The following is a 13,374-nucleotide window of genomic DNA, read 5'->3' as shown; positions in this document are numbered from 1 at the left end:
GTGGAAAGAAGGGAATGTGATATCCAAAAATATTAAAAAACATGGTCCAGTGCTTTTTTTAGTGCCATTACTTACAAATTTATAAAAATATACTGTAGTTCTGGAACTACATTCTTAAGTTTATGAAAGAGAAAAGGCAGTACTCTCCTGACCCAAATGATGTAACGTCCTTCAGTTTGAAGTTGAAAGTCTCTAATTAAGTGAAATGGAGAAATATTGTCTGTTAAGGGTAGATGAAACGTCATTGGAAGCATTTGTCTTTTACTCAAATGCACTGGATGGAATAATTCGTCTCCACAACAAAGGTACTGTGCAACTGAAACATGCAACATCTGAGCTTGTTTTCATGATCTGAAGTACTGTATATGTAGTAACTGGAAACAACCAGTTAGCTACTACTAAACAAACTCTGATTGTTCTGCACTGGAACTGGAAACTATGGTTCATGAAATATTTGAAAGACTACATAGTACCCTATTAACTTAAGAATTAGTTTATTTGTGAGTGATTTCGCCTCCAACTTTCCCCAATATGCAAATACTGAAAGATGATCTCTGAAACACCACATTTTATGGTTGGAGATGGCAGTATATTTTATATATTTGATATATCACATTTATTTAAGAATTTGAATAACAACATGCTGAAATATGATTTTTTTCTTTGATGATAGTATAACTTTTTGGCAGCATATTATTAATTTTTGTAACAAAGATAGGCAACAAAACCTATGATGGGGTAAGAATTTGACTAATGCCCATCTTTGTCCCAAAGGATTTCAGTAAATGAAGGTCAAATTAGCTTCTCAAATATTTAGTGATACTGTTGCAAGTTCATTACTCATATATGTCAGTCTAGGCGCTCTTGATTAATGTACAGTAGGAACTGCAGAATTTCTGGAAATATGTAACAATGTTTTTGATCTCCTAATCTCAAGTTCTGAGATTTCAGATAAAGTCTATGCCAGAGCCTGCATATGTTGTGAAAAGCAGCATCAACTTCAAAAAGATTGTGTGCAATTGGTATGCTGTCTGCACAAAGAACAAGGAAATTAAGGATGTAGAGTGTAGCATGAAATGTATTCAAGGGTTTATATTTACTGTAAATGCATTTCTGCAGGTCTAATCTTATTTAAAGACACACTCCATTTCTTTTGTCCACACTCAGAGACAACCAGAACTGCCATGTACGTCAACAAGAAGGAGACTCATGCAATCCTACTCCAATACAATTTCAAAAGGCATTCAAGAAGTTATTTTCAGTATTCAAGCAGTTAAAACTCTGCTGAAGATTCTCATACCTTCCATTCAAAATGTAATGACTACAGTGTTTCAAAATATATTGTTGTGGACTGTACAGATTACAGGGAAAGTTTGCCTGTTAAAAATGTACTCCAGTTATTCAAGCAGTTAAAACTTTGCTGAAAATTGTCATACCTTCCTTTCAAAATGTAAAGACCATAGTGTTTCAAAATGTATTGTTGCGGACTGTACAGATTACAGAGAACGTTTTCCCTGTTACAAATGTACTCGAGTGTATTTGTTGATACTTAATTAAAAAGTGCTTAACCATTCATGAATGTGATATATGTTTAGTGTATTCACAAGAAGGAGCAAATGATTATAACTATACCAGCCTGTATTCTCATTTTCTAGCAAATGAGAACAAGAATGTGGATATCTTTGTAAACCTAAAACGCGCAAGCTCAACCTTTATACCTCACATTGAATATCTGGAGAAAATTTTTGCTGACAACATTCTCAGGTTAATGGCAAAAAACAATGTTGGAAATAAGATGATTAGTTTAATGCAGAGCGTGCAAGTCAGCCACCCATGCGCGGATATCCCTCTGCAGTATTTAATAAAACTTTTTATCAGAATGAGAACTCTTTATTTTTTGAAGTTAGAGAGTCGAACAGAGGTTTGAAAAAGATAAATAAAATTGAAAAATTTACTAATCAACAAAAGTGACCCATCCGTGAGATATATATATTATATGTTGGTGCTGCATCAATGAATGGAAATGAAACTAGCAGAAGGAAAATGACATAAAAGGTAGGAGACAAGATACTGGCAGAAGTAAAGTTGTGAGGATGGTGCGTGAGTCGTGATTGGGTATCTCAGATAAAAGATCACTTGCCCGCGAACGGCAAAGGTCCCGAGTTTGAGTCTCGGTCCGGCATACAGTTTTAATCTGCCAGGAAGTTTCATATCAGCGCACACTCCACTGCAGAGTGAAAATCTCATTCTGGAAAATGACATAGATTCTACGTTTATTTACTGTAATTGGAGCACTGGGTGCTATAACATGATATGCTACAGAGTTTCACATTCTTTACATATTCCTCCCGTGAAGCTAGTGATGTGGTTCTATGTTACTGCACTAAGCTATTCGTTTGTGTGTTATTTGTTTTATGTCTGGCCAGGCTTTATCAGTTCTATGTAATCGTATTGTATTTTGCACTCTGACTATATATATTACGCATTTTTATTCTTCTGTTAGTAAAGTCAGCGGTTATTGAATAATTTGCTTATTAATTACTGCAATCTATTGTTCTAACTAACAGGGCTTGATTTTTTTGTATATATAAGTAGCAACCAATCGGTCGTTTGCCTGTTTGTGCGTTATTGTTTCAAAAATTTGATAAAAATTGGGTGCAAGAACAGGGAGCGAAATGGAGGTGAGCAGAACGGAAAGCTGTTGCGCTTCGTCAAAGTCTGAATGTCTGCCATTCCCTCTGGTAAGAAATTAGAAACTGTAAATCTTTCCGATTCATTTTAGTGAATAAACTTCCTCATTGCTGGCGAAAATAGGTTGTATTAGCTGGGTTGGTCAAATTTTAGATTACATTGGCGTTTCTTTCGTAAAAGTTTTCATTTAGTCGGTAAGATTAGTTTCGTTTTATAAAAATGTCCATGTGAAGCTGCAGCAGTAAGCAGCTATTGTCTCACATTTACTGTGTCTCAATCTGGCGTCGAGTGCAACGGTTGTCTTCGTGGTAATATCAAAGGAGCCGCTCTCTGTTTTCCTTTCTGTATGCCCTCTATTCTGTGGCAGCAGCGTAGCCAATTACCAATTTGCAATATGAGAACGTGCTGTAGTCTACGTAGACAAAGTCTGCAAAACGTAGGAAGATTAGGGAGTTACGTCCCGTCAACATCGACGTAAATCCCTAATCTGCCGTAAGTTACTCTTGATGCAAGGAATGACAGTTGACTCTGAACATAAGCAAATTAACGTATTATGCACATCAAAATTCGGCCAGTTGTATTTATAACGTAAGGAAACTCAATTTTTAAATAATTAATTGGAATTTATTATTCTAAGTTATTACCCGAACACTACACTGTTGTCATAGAAGTATAACGGCGCATAACAGGCGTACAACAATACATAGAAGGCATTGGACCTGATCTATTATAAAAAATATCGTGTATCTTAAAGTATGCCTGAAATTTTAGTCTCAGAGCTGACCCTAGCAAATCCTCCACTGTAGCTACGACTGATACTGAAATAATTTTTTTTGATTTCTCTTTACTCGTTCCATCATGGGACGTGAGTCCTTCACACTATGCGGATTGAAAAATAAAGTTTTAGCGGCGGCAACTTAACATTTACCTTATGGCAACACAACGTGAATACCGTTGCATCGCGTAAAGTAACCTCAGATGCGAAATGTTTTGCGTTACAGAACTCGCAATTGTAGCTCTCATAATTATTTGGACTTACGATCTGTGCACATTTCGTAAATCTTTGACAACCACAATAAAATTATTATTATCAATGTCCATATTATTGCTATTACTTTTGTTAACTCAAAAAATTGTGTTTCAAGAGCTCTTTTTCTTTTAGTTCGACTATTTAGTAAGTTCAGTAGGGCAGTCGTACGTATTCAAATAGAAGAAACTGAAAATTACGAATCACTTCAAATTCTGTGGAAATGGCGACAAATGAACACATAGTTAGTTCTATTACTTTTAGACGAAAGTAAACCAAAAAACGACGCTAACCAACTACTTTGTGTATAAATCAGTGTTGCCCCCGAACGCTTGGTTACTACGATGTTTTGTTTTCCGCTGCTGACAACGTTAACGACCAGCAGTTGTGACGTTATACCTGCCCCGTATGCATTTGTTACTGAAAAAGAATCATCTGCAGCAATCAATCCCGAACTTCCTTAGAATGCGATTTCATGAAAGGTTGTTACTTTCGTGTGTCATTTCTAACATAGCTCCTAAATGTATATCGGGGTAGAAATCGGTAGCGTTGTGGGAGACAGACGGAGACTCTCCTTATTTGCGTTTGTCTACTGCATTTTCTCTCTTAACGGCTACACATGAGTTTGTGTGCACATCTTTGATAAAGCACCTTTCAAGTTATACAAGTTTCACTGGCTTCTTTGTGTAGTTAATGTTATAGATCGGCACTTCAATTTTCTACGTACGCATGTTAATATTATGATATGCGGAAAGATTCATTATTTTACGATTACTTGATTGCAGATTGAGTATGCGCACGGGGAGATTTAAAAAATGGAACAATCAAATAAAAATGATCGCAAGAGAGGCCGATGGCAGACTGACATTCACTGGAAGAAGAGGTTGAAAAAATCAGCCAACCAGTTGCAAAACGAAGGTTTATTAGTCCTTGACCGATGTTTCGATGTTTCTGAAAATATCTCCTTCAGAAGGTGAGGGTCTTGTAACATCACATGGTGGTGGGTCAGATTAGCTGAAGCCAGCTGCTTTTGACGTATATAACATTGACGTTCATAAAATATTAGCATCAGTTAAATGAACATCATACCAGAGACAAAGGCCTTTGTCTCTGGCATAATATACACTAAACTGATGCAAATATTTTATCCTGTGACTCTTGTTAGAAACTTATGTTGGCAAGAGCCCCCACCAGTGGACATTTACCAGTGGGCATTTATCCTGAAATACGCTGAATGTAATATGGCTGCTATCTGAAGGCATGAGATGTTATAATTCTTGTTTTACGTCAATTTTATACAGGGTGATTCAAAAAGAATACCACAACTTTTTTTCACTCAAAAACAAGTTCAGAGATGTTCAATATGGCCCCCTCCAGACACACGAGCAATATCAACCCGATACTCCAACTTGTTCCACACTCTCTGTAGCATATCAGGCGTAACAGTTTGGATAGCTGCTGTTATTTCTCGTTTCAAATCATCAATGGTGGCTGGGAGAGGTGGCCGAAACACCCTATCCTTAACATACCCCCATAAGAAAAAATCGCAGGGGGTAAGATCAGGGCTTCTTGGAGGCCAGTGATGACGTGCTCTGTCACGGGCTGCCTGGCGGCCGATCCACCGCCTCGGGTAGTTGACGTTCTGGTTTCATAACTAACCTTTTTCGTAGGACTCTCTATACAGTTGATTGTGGAATTTGCAGCTCTCTGCTAGCTCTGCGAGTCGATTTTCCTGGGCTGCGAACAAATGCTTGCTGGATGCGTGCTACATTTTCATCACTCGTTCTAGGCCGTCCAGAACTTTTCCCTTTGCGCAAACACCCATTCTCTGTAAACTGTTTATACCAACGTTTAATACACCACCTATCAGGAGGTTTAACACCATACTTCGTTCGAAATGCACGCTGAACAACTGTCGTCGATTCACTTCTGCCGTACTCAATAACACAAAAAGCTTTCTGTTGAGCGGACGCCATCTTAGCATCAACTGACGCTGACGCCTAGTCAAGAGCGCCTCAAGCGAACAAATGTACAACTAAATGAAACTTTATAGCTCCCTTAATTCGCCGACAGATAGTGCTTAGCTCTGCCTTTTGTCGTTGCAGAGTTTTAAATTCCTAAAGTTGTGGTATTCTTTTTGAATCACCCTGTATATGACAAGGGCCGCTCGGTTTCACCTAATCTGATGTACCACCATGTGATGTAACAAGACCCACTCCTTCTGAAGAACATACTGTTAGAAATATCGAAACCTAGGTCACGGGCTAATAAACCTTAATTTGGCAACTGGCTGGCTGATTTCTACAATCCCTTCAGATTAATACAGTCACTGATTCGGATCCATGTTTAAGGTTTTCACAGGAAGAATTTTCAAATGTAGTCCATGCGTGAAGGACATAACAAAAATCTCGTTCGACGGAAACTTGAATATCGCTCATCAGTACCAGAAAATGTTGATGAAATGTCTAGTAAGCGAAAAAGCGTATCCAGCGGCAGAATCTATAGGAGAGGCGTTGTCCGTCACAAAGTTTACTGCTACAATTCCGTGAGCATACTATCCTAGAAAAACCTCCATATCGCTTCCTTCTACATCTACCGAGAAACCCACGATGGAAGAATTAGAGAGAGACGAAGTCACAGGGTCGCTTTTTTCCGTGCATCATCGTGACAGGAATAGCAGGGGAGAAGTGACAGTAGTATACAAAGTACCCTCCACCACACACTTAAGGTGGTTTGTTGAATATAGGAGTAGATACGGGCACAGAAAATTTGTAGCGTTTCACTGTTCAGTGACTGGCATGTCTCCAACCCTACACCGTTTGTTTATCTGTCATTCCTGGGAATCATTCGATTGTCAAACCTCCTACATTCTCAGATGGTAACATGATTAGGCACCAATAGAAACTTTGTTTCATATTTACTTTCGACTCCTCCTTGGAATCGTGTATTTCAGGTGCGTGAATTGAACATCAAATTGTACGACCTGTGTTTCAAAGAAATATTGCTGAGATGTAGAAACAGCCAAATTATCCGTACTTTTGTAGACACTGCGTATCATCTCAAAATGCGCTTTCGTCTGAAGTTTTCGATGTCACGAGTGAACGCTATGAAAATTAGAAGAACGTCATGATTGTCGCCAAGAGCTGCTGATAAAATTTCTTTAACAGCTTTCGATCCACAGACCATCATCAGCTTCCTTTATAACAATTGAAAGAAGATATAATGTGCAATGTAAGATTCAGCTGACACAATTGAAGTAAATTTTAACAACACCTCACACTAAATAAAATGTCATATACGCACATAAAAGCATTTACAACATCACATCAAGGGTTATGAATCATCACTGGAAATAAAAATACAACTCACAAAATAATTTAAACAGTTATGAACAAAGCATATCACAAAAGTGTAGGTACATCGCATTTGTATAGAGTTACCTGTTGTAATATAAATTACGTCGTCAATCACAAACTGTGCGAGACTGTGCATTTATTCATGTTACATTGACAGTCACCCTTAGTTTTAGGAACAGACATTCTACATACTGCTGATTGCACAGTTGATCACTGTTTGCCAACTGATCCATAGATGATCTGTAAGTATGCTAAAATCAATAGTTCCAGTGTGATTCCAGTAACGACATTAGCGGAAATCAGTGTAAAGGCCGGGTTCCTATCAATATAATATACAATGTCTGAGGCGTACATGTACTGAATTCATTATGAATGCAGTAGATACATATGAGACACAAATAATCATGATGGAAGAACATAGTTTCTCTCTTAACACGAGTTAAAAATGCGTTTGCATGTCCTGTAAAGAAATTGGTATAAAGGCAGCCACTGTCAAATGGTTCAAATGGCTCTGAGCACTATGGGACTCAACTTCTGAGGTCATCAGTCCCCTAGAACTTAGAACTACTTAAACCTAACTAACCTAAGGACATCACAAACATCCATGCAGTCACTGTCCTGTTGTATTATTCACAACTCCGTTCTTCCAAACTCCGTTCTTCCTAATTAACCTCTAAAATTCCCTTCAGCATTAATTTTTTTTAGGGTTTGTAGTCCTTGCTGTGAAATTGTCTCGCATGCTTCTCGTATCGCTCTTTTTAGATCACATACGGCCTCAAATTGTCCTCCATTGCGATAAACAAGCCTTGCAAGTATCCCCAAAATGTTTTCCACTGGCTTCAAATCCAGGCTAGGTGCGAGCCAGGGCAATAAGTCGATATATTTATATTCAAACCACTTTATTGTTGTAGCAGAAACATGCACAGATGCTTCATCTGGTGGAAACATTAGACTTTCTTCCCCTATGTCCTCGTACATCCTAATTCATCCTGTCTCTAGCTTCTCAGCGTATGTAACATTCACCCAACCATCGCGTGGTTTATCTTTAGTACAGAAGGCTGCCCAAATAACACAACACTCTCATCAACAAAATTTCTGCTCATTCTTTCCTGCTGCTTTGTTGTCAGGCCAAGCCAAACATATTGAAATCCATCCAAACCATCTAAATAAAAATTCTCCTCATCGCTGAAGATCACTTTATCCCATTCTGAAGTCCATGACGTATGTTTTTCAGCAAACTAGCCAGTTAATGTTTAAGTATTAGAGCAGGTTTCTGCAGTCGTTTCTTGAATGCAAGACCTTTTTATTTGACAAAATTTCTCGTACAGAACTGGTAGTTACTCGGAACTATAAATCAGCCACAAATTGAGAAGAATAACACTTTGTGCTGAAACACCGTTTCGATGCGTCAGATAATTTTCTACTTTGGCCATTTTTTTTTCCGTGCTGTCCTTATCATGCGACCAATCTAATGAAATTATAAATCACTGTACTTGAACGGTTCACTTTCTTGGTGATTTGACGTTTAGAGTGTCTCACTCCCTTCTACACAGCGATATTTGCTTTCCCATTACATGGTAACTGTTTAGCGTGAAGCTCTGTCACAATCAAGGTTCATGTACGCAGTACGCATTGTCACTAATGGTGCCTGTTTCTTGTTTGTAGGAAATTTACACACACACTAACACCGCACAGAGACGTCTGCATTTATATCGAATTCCACCCTCCACCACCTGACTCTCTGACGTCTTGTTATGTACTGTTCTGCTAACATCCAATGCGATATTTTTATTCATTCTTCATTACTAGATGGACGTTCTGTCAGTAAAAGGTTGAATGGCCTTCCCGACCATGATGCACAAATTTTAATAGTAAAAGGCTTTTGCATTCAAACAAATGTCACACATAATTACAAACTATGTAGGAAAGCTAAGCCAATGCCAATAGAAAGTTTTTTAAATCTCGTTAAGGAAGAAGAGTGGCAAGATGTTTATAGTGCCAATAACATAGATGACAAATATAATGCTCTCCGTAACACATTTCTCATCCCCTTTAAGAGTTGCTTTCCATTAGAACGTTCTAAACGGGGTACTAGCAGTAGAAGGCAGCCTGGGTGGCTGACTAGTGGGATAAGGATATCATGTAGAACAAAGTGGGAATTATATCAAAGTGTTAGAACTAGTCACAATCAAGCTACAATAGACCATTACAAACAGTACTGTAAGGTGCTCAAAAATGTTATTAGAAAGGCAAAGAGAATGTGGTAGGCAAATAGAATAGCTAATTCGCAGGATAAAATTAAAACCTTATGGTCAGTTGCGAAGGAAGTGTCTGGTCGACAGCTCAAGGTCGACGATATAAAGACAGCTCGTATTAAAAATATTTCTGTTACTGATATGAGAAATATCATCATCATCATCATCATCATTTAAGACTGATTATGCCTTTCAGCGTTCAGTCTGGAGCATAGCCCCCCTTATACAGTTCCTCCATGATCCCCTATTCAGTGCTATCATTGGTGCCTCTTCTGATGTTAAACCTATTACTTCAAAATCATTCTTAACCGAATCAAGGTACCTTCTCCTCGGTCTGCCCCGACTCCTCCTACCCTCTACTGCTGAATCCATGAGTCTCTTGGGTAATCTTGCTTCTCCCATGCGTGTAACATGACCCCACCATCTAAGCCTGTTCGCCCTGACTGCTACATCTATAGAGTTCATTCCCAGTTTTTCATTAATTTCCTCATTGTGGACACCCTCCTGTCATTGTTCCCATCTACTAGTACCTGCAATCATCCTAGCTACTTTCATATCCGTAACCTCAACCTTGTTGATAAGGTAACCTGAATCCACCCAGCTTTCGCTCCCATACAACAAAGTTGGTCGAAAGATTGAACGGTGCACAGATAACGTAGTCTTGGTACTGACTTCCTTCTTGCAGAAGAGAGTAGATCGTAGCTGAGCGCTCACTGCATTAGCTTTGCTACACCTCGCTTCCAGTTCTTTCACTATGTTGCCATCCTGTGAGAATATGCATCCTAAGTACTTGAAACCGTCCACCTGTTCTAACTTTGTTCCTCCTATTTGGCACTCAATCCGTTTATATTTCTTTCCCACTGACATTACTTTCGTTTTGGGGATGCTAATCTTCATACCATAGTCCTTACATTTCTGATCTAGCTCTGAAATATTACTTTGCAAACTTTCAATCGAATCTGCCATCACAACTAAGTCATCGGCATATGCAAGACTGCTTATTTTGTGTTCACATATCTTAATCTCACCCAGCGTCTATTGTTCTCAACATATGATCCATAAATAATATGAACAACAGTGGAGACAGGTTGCAGCCTTGTCTTACTCCTGAAACTACTCTGAACCATGAACTCAATTTACCATCAACTCTAACTGCTGCCTGACTATCCATGTAAAGACCTTTAATTGCTTGCAAAAGTTTGCCTCCTATTCCATAATCTTGTAGAACAGACAATAACTTCCTCCTAGGAACCCGGTCATATGCCTTTTCTAGATCTATAAAGTATAGATACAATTCCCTGTTCCACTCATAACACTTCTCCATTATTTGCCGTAAGCTAAAGATCTGGTCCTGACAACCTCTAAGAGGCCTAAACCCACACTGAGTTTCATCCAATTGCTCCTCAACTAATACTCGGACTTTCCTTTCAACAATACCTGAGAAGATTTTACCCACAAAGCTGATTAAAGAGATACCTCTGTAGTTGTTACAATCTTTTCTCTTTCCATGTTTAAAGATTGGTGTGATTACTGCTTTTGTCCAGTCTGATGGAACCTGTCCCATCTCCCAGGCCATTTCAATTATCCTGTGTAGCCATTTAAGACCTGACATTCCACTGAATTTGATGAGTTCCGACTTAATTTCATCCACCCCAGCCGCTTTATAGCACTGCAATCTATTGACCATTTTTTCCACTTCCTCAAATGTGATCCTATTTCCATCGTCATTCCTATCCCATTCTACCTCGAAATCTGAACCATTACTGATCGCATTTTCACCTACATTGAGCAACTCTTCAAAATATTCCCTCCGTCTGCCCAAGGCATCCACAGGATTCACCAGCAGGTTTCCTGACCTGTCCAAAATACTTGTCATTTCCTTCTTACCTCCCTTTCGAAGACTGCTAATTACATTCCAGAATGGCTTTCCAGCAGCTTGACCCATAGTCTCCAACCTGTTTCCAAAGACTTCCCACGATTTCTTCTTGGATGCTGCAATTATCTGTTTGGCTTTGTTTCTTTCTTCAACATAACTTTTTCTGTCTACCTGAGTTCTCGTATGTAACCATTTTTGATACGCCTTCTTTTTCCTTTTACAGGCTGCCTTGACTGTATCATTCCACCAAGCTGTTTGCTTCATCCTACTTTTACACAGTACTGTTCCAAGACATTCTTTAGCCACTTCTAGTACTGTGTCCCTGTACCTTGTCCATTCCTTTTCCAATGACTGTAACTGACTACATTCAACTAACTGGTACCTTTCTGAGATCGCTGTTATGTGTGAGAAATATATGTACGATATTTAACAGTCATTTTATGTGCATTGCTGGTGAATTAAATAAAAGCTTAGTTTCTACAGGGAATCATGCAACCCTCTTGGAAAATGCCTTTCCCAGACTGATGCCTGAAATACTCCTTTGTGGTACCGACAAGGGGGAGATTATGTCAATAATTAAATCACTGAAGATTGGTTGGTTGGTTGGTTTGGGGAAGGAGACCAGACAGCGAGGTCTTCGGTCTCATCGGATTAGGGACGGACGGGGAAGGAAGTCGGCCGTGCCCTTTGAAAGGAACCATACCGGCATTTGCCTGGAGCGATTTAGGGAAATCACGGAAAACCTAAATCAGGATGGCCGGACGCGGGATTGAACCGTCGTCCTCCCGAATGCGAGTCCAGTGTCTAACCACTGCGCCACCTCGCTCGGTAAATCACTGAAGACTAAGTACTCTCATGGATATGATAGAGTGACTAGCAGAATACTAAAATACTCTGCTGCACATATTAGCCCTGTATTTAGCCATATTTGTAATTTTTCCTTTAAGTATTGTCAGTTTCCTGAGCGATTAAAGTACTCAATAGTAAAGCCGCCTTACGAAAAGGGAGAAAGGGATAATGTAGACAATTTAGACCTATTTCTATGTCATCAGTGTTTGCTAAAGCTATTGAAAAGACTGTGTAGGTAAGGATAATTAATCATTTTATATCACATAATTTGCTATGAAATGTACAGTTCTGTTTTAAGAGTCGTTTAACAACTGAAAATGCTATATTATCTTTTCTCTGTGAGGTACTGAATGTATTAAACAAAATGTTTCAAACGCTAGACATATTTTTTGTATTAACTAAGGTGTTTGGTTGCGTTGATAACAAAATATTGCTGCAGAAATTGGACCATTACAGAATACGGGGAGTATCTCACAATTGGTTCATTTCTTATTTTAACAACAGACAGCAAAAGGCCATTATTCACAGAGTTGAGAATGGCGGTGATGTGGACTCTGAGTGGGGTATGGTCAAATGGGGAGTGCCCCAGGGATCAGTGTTCGAACCAATCCTGTTCCATTTTTATATAAAAGATATGCCTTCTAGTATTATGGGTAATTCTAAAATATTTCTGTTTGTTGATGACACTTGATTGGTAGTAAAGGATGATGTGTGCAACGTTGGCTCTGTTTCAAATAGTGCAGTTCATGACATAAGTTTATGGCTTAAAGACAATAAACTAACACTAAATCACCCTAATAAAAGCAAGGCTTCCAGTCGAGATTGTATACAAGTCAGGTTCCTCTCAGATTATGCTGATACAACAGCTCCATATTTAGCAATTATATACAACAGCTCGCTCACACAAAGATCCGTACCTAAAAACTGGAAAATTGCTCAAGTCACACGAGCACCCTAAAAGGGGAAATAGGAGTAATCCGTTGAATTATAGGCTCATTTCACTGACGTCGATTTGCCGTCGGGTTTTGGAACATGTACTGTATTCGAACATCATGAAGTACCTCGAAGAAACCGATTTATTGATACGTAGTGAGCACTGATTCAGAAAATACCGTTCTTGCGAAATACAACTAGCTCTTTATACTCATGAAGTAATGAGTGCTATCGACCGGGGATGTCCAATTGATTCCATATTTTTAGATTTCCAGAAGGCTTTCGACACCGTTACTCACAAGCGTCTTCTGATCAAACTGCGTGCCTACGGAGTATCGCCTCAGTTGTGTCACTGGATTCGTGATTTCCTGTCATAAAGGTCACAGT

This window comes from Schistocerca serialis, chromosome 2, assembly GCF_023864345.2.
Source record: "Schistocerca serialis cubense isolate TAMUIC-IGC-003099 chromosome 2, iqSchSeri2.2, whole genome shotgun sequence".
NCBI lineage: Eukaryota > Metazoa > Arthropoda > Insecta > Orthoptera > Acrididae > Schistocerca > Schistocerca serialis.
Note: the sequence above shows the minus strand (reverse complement) of the source record.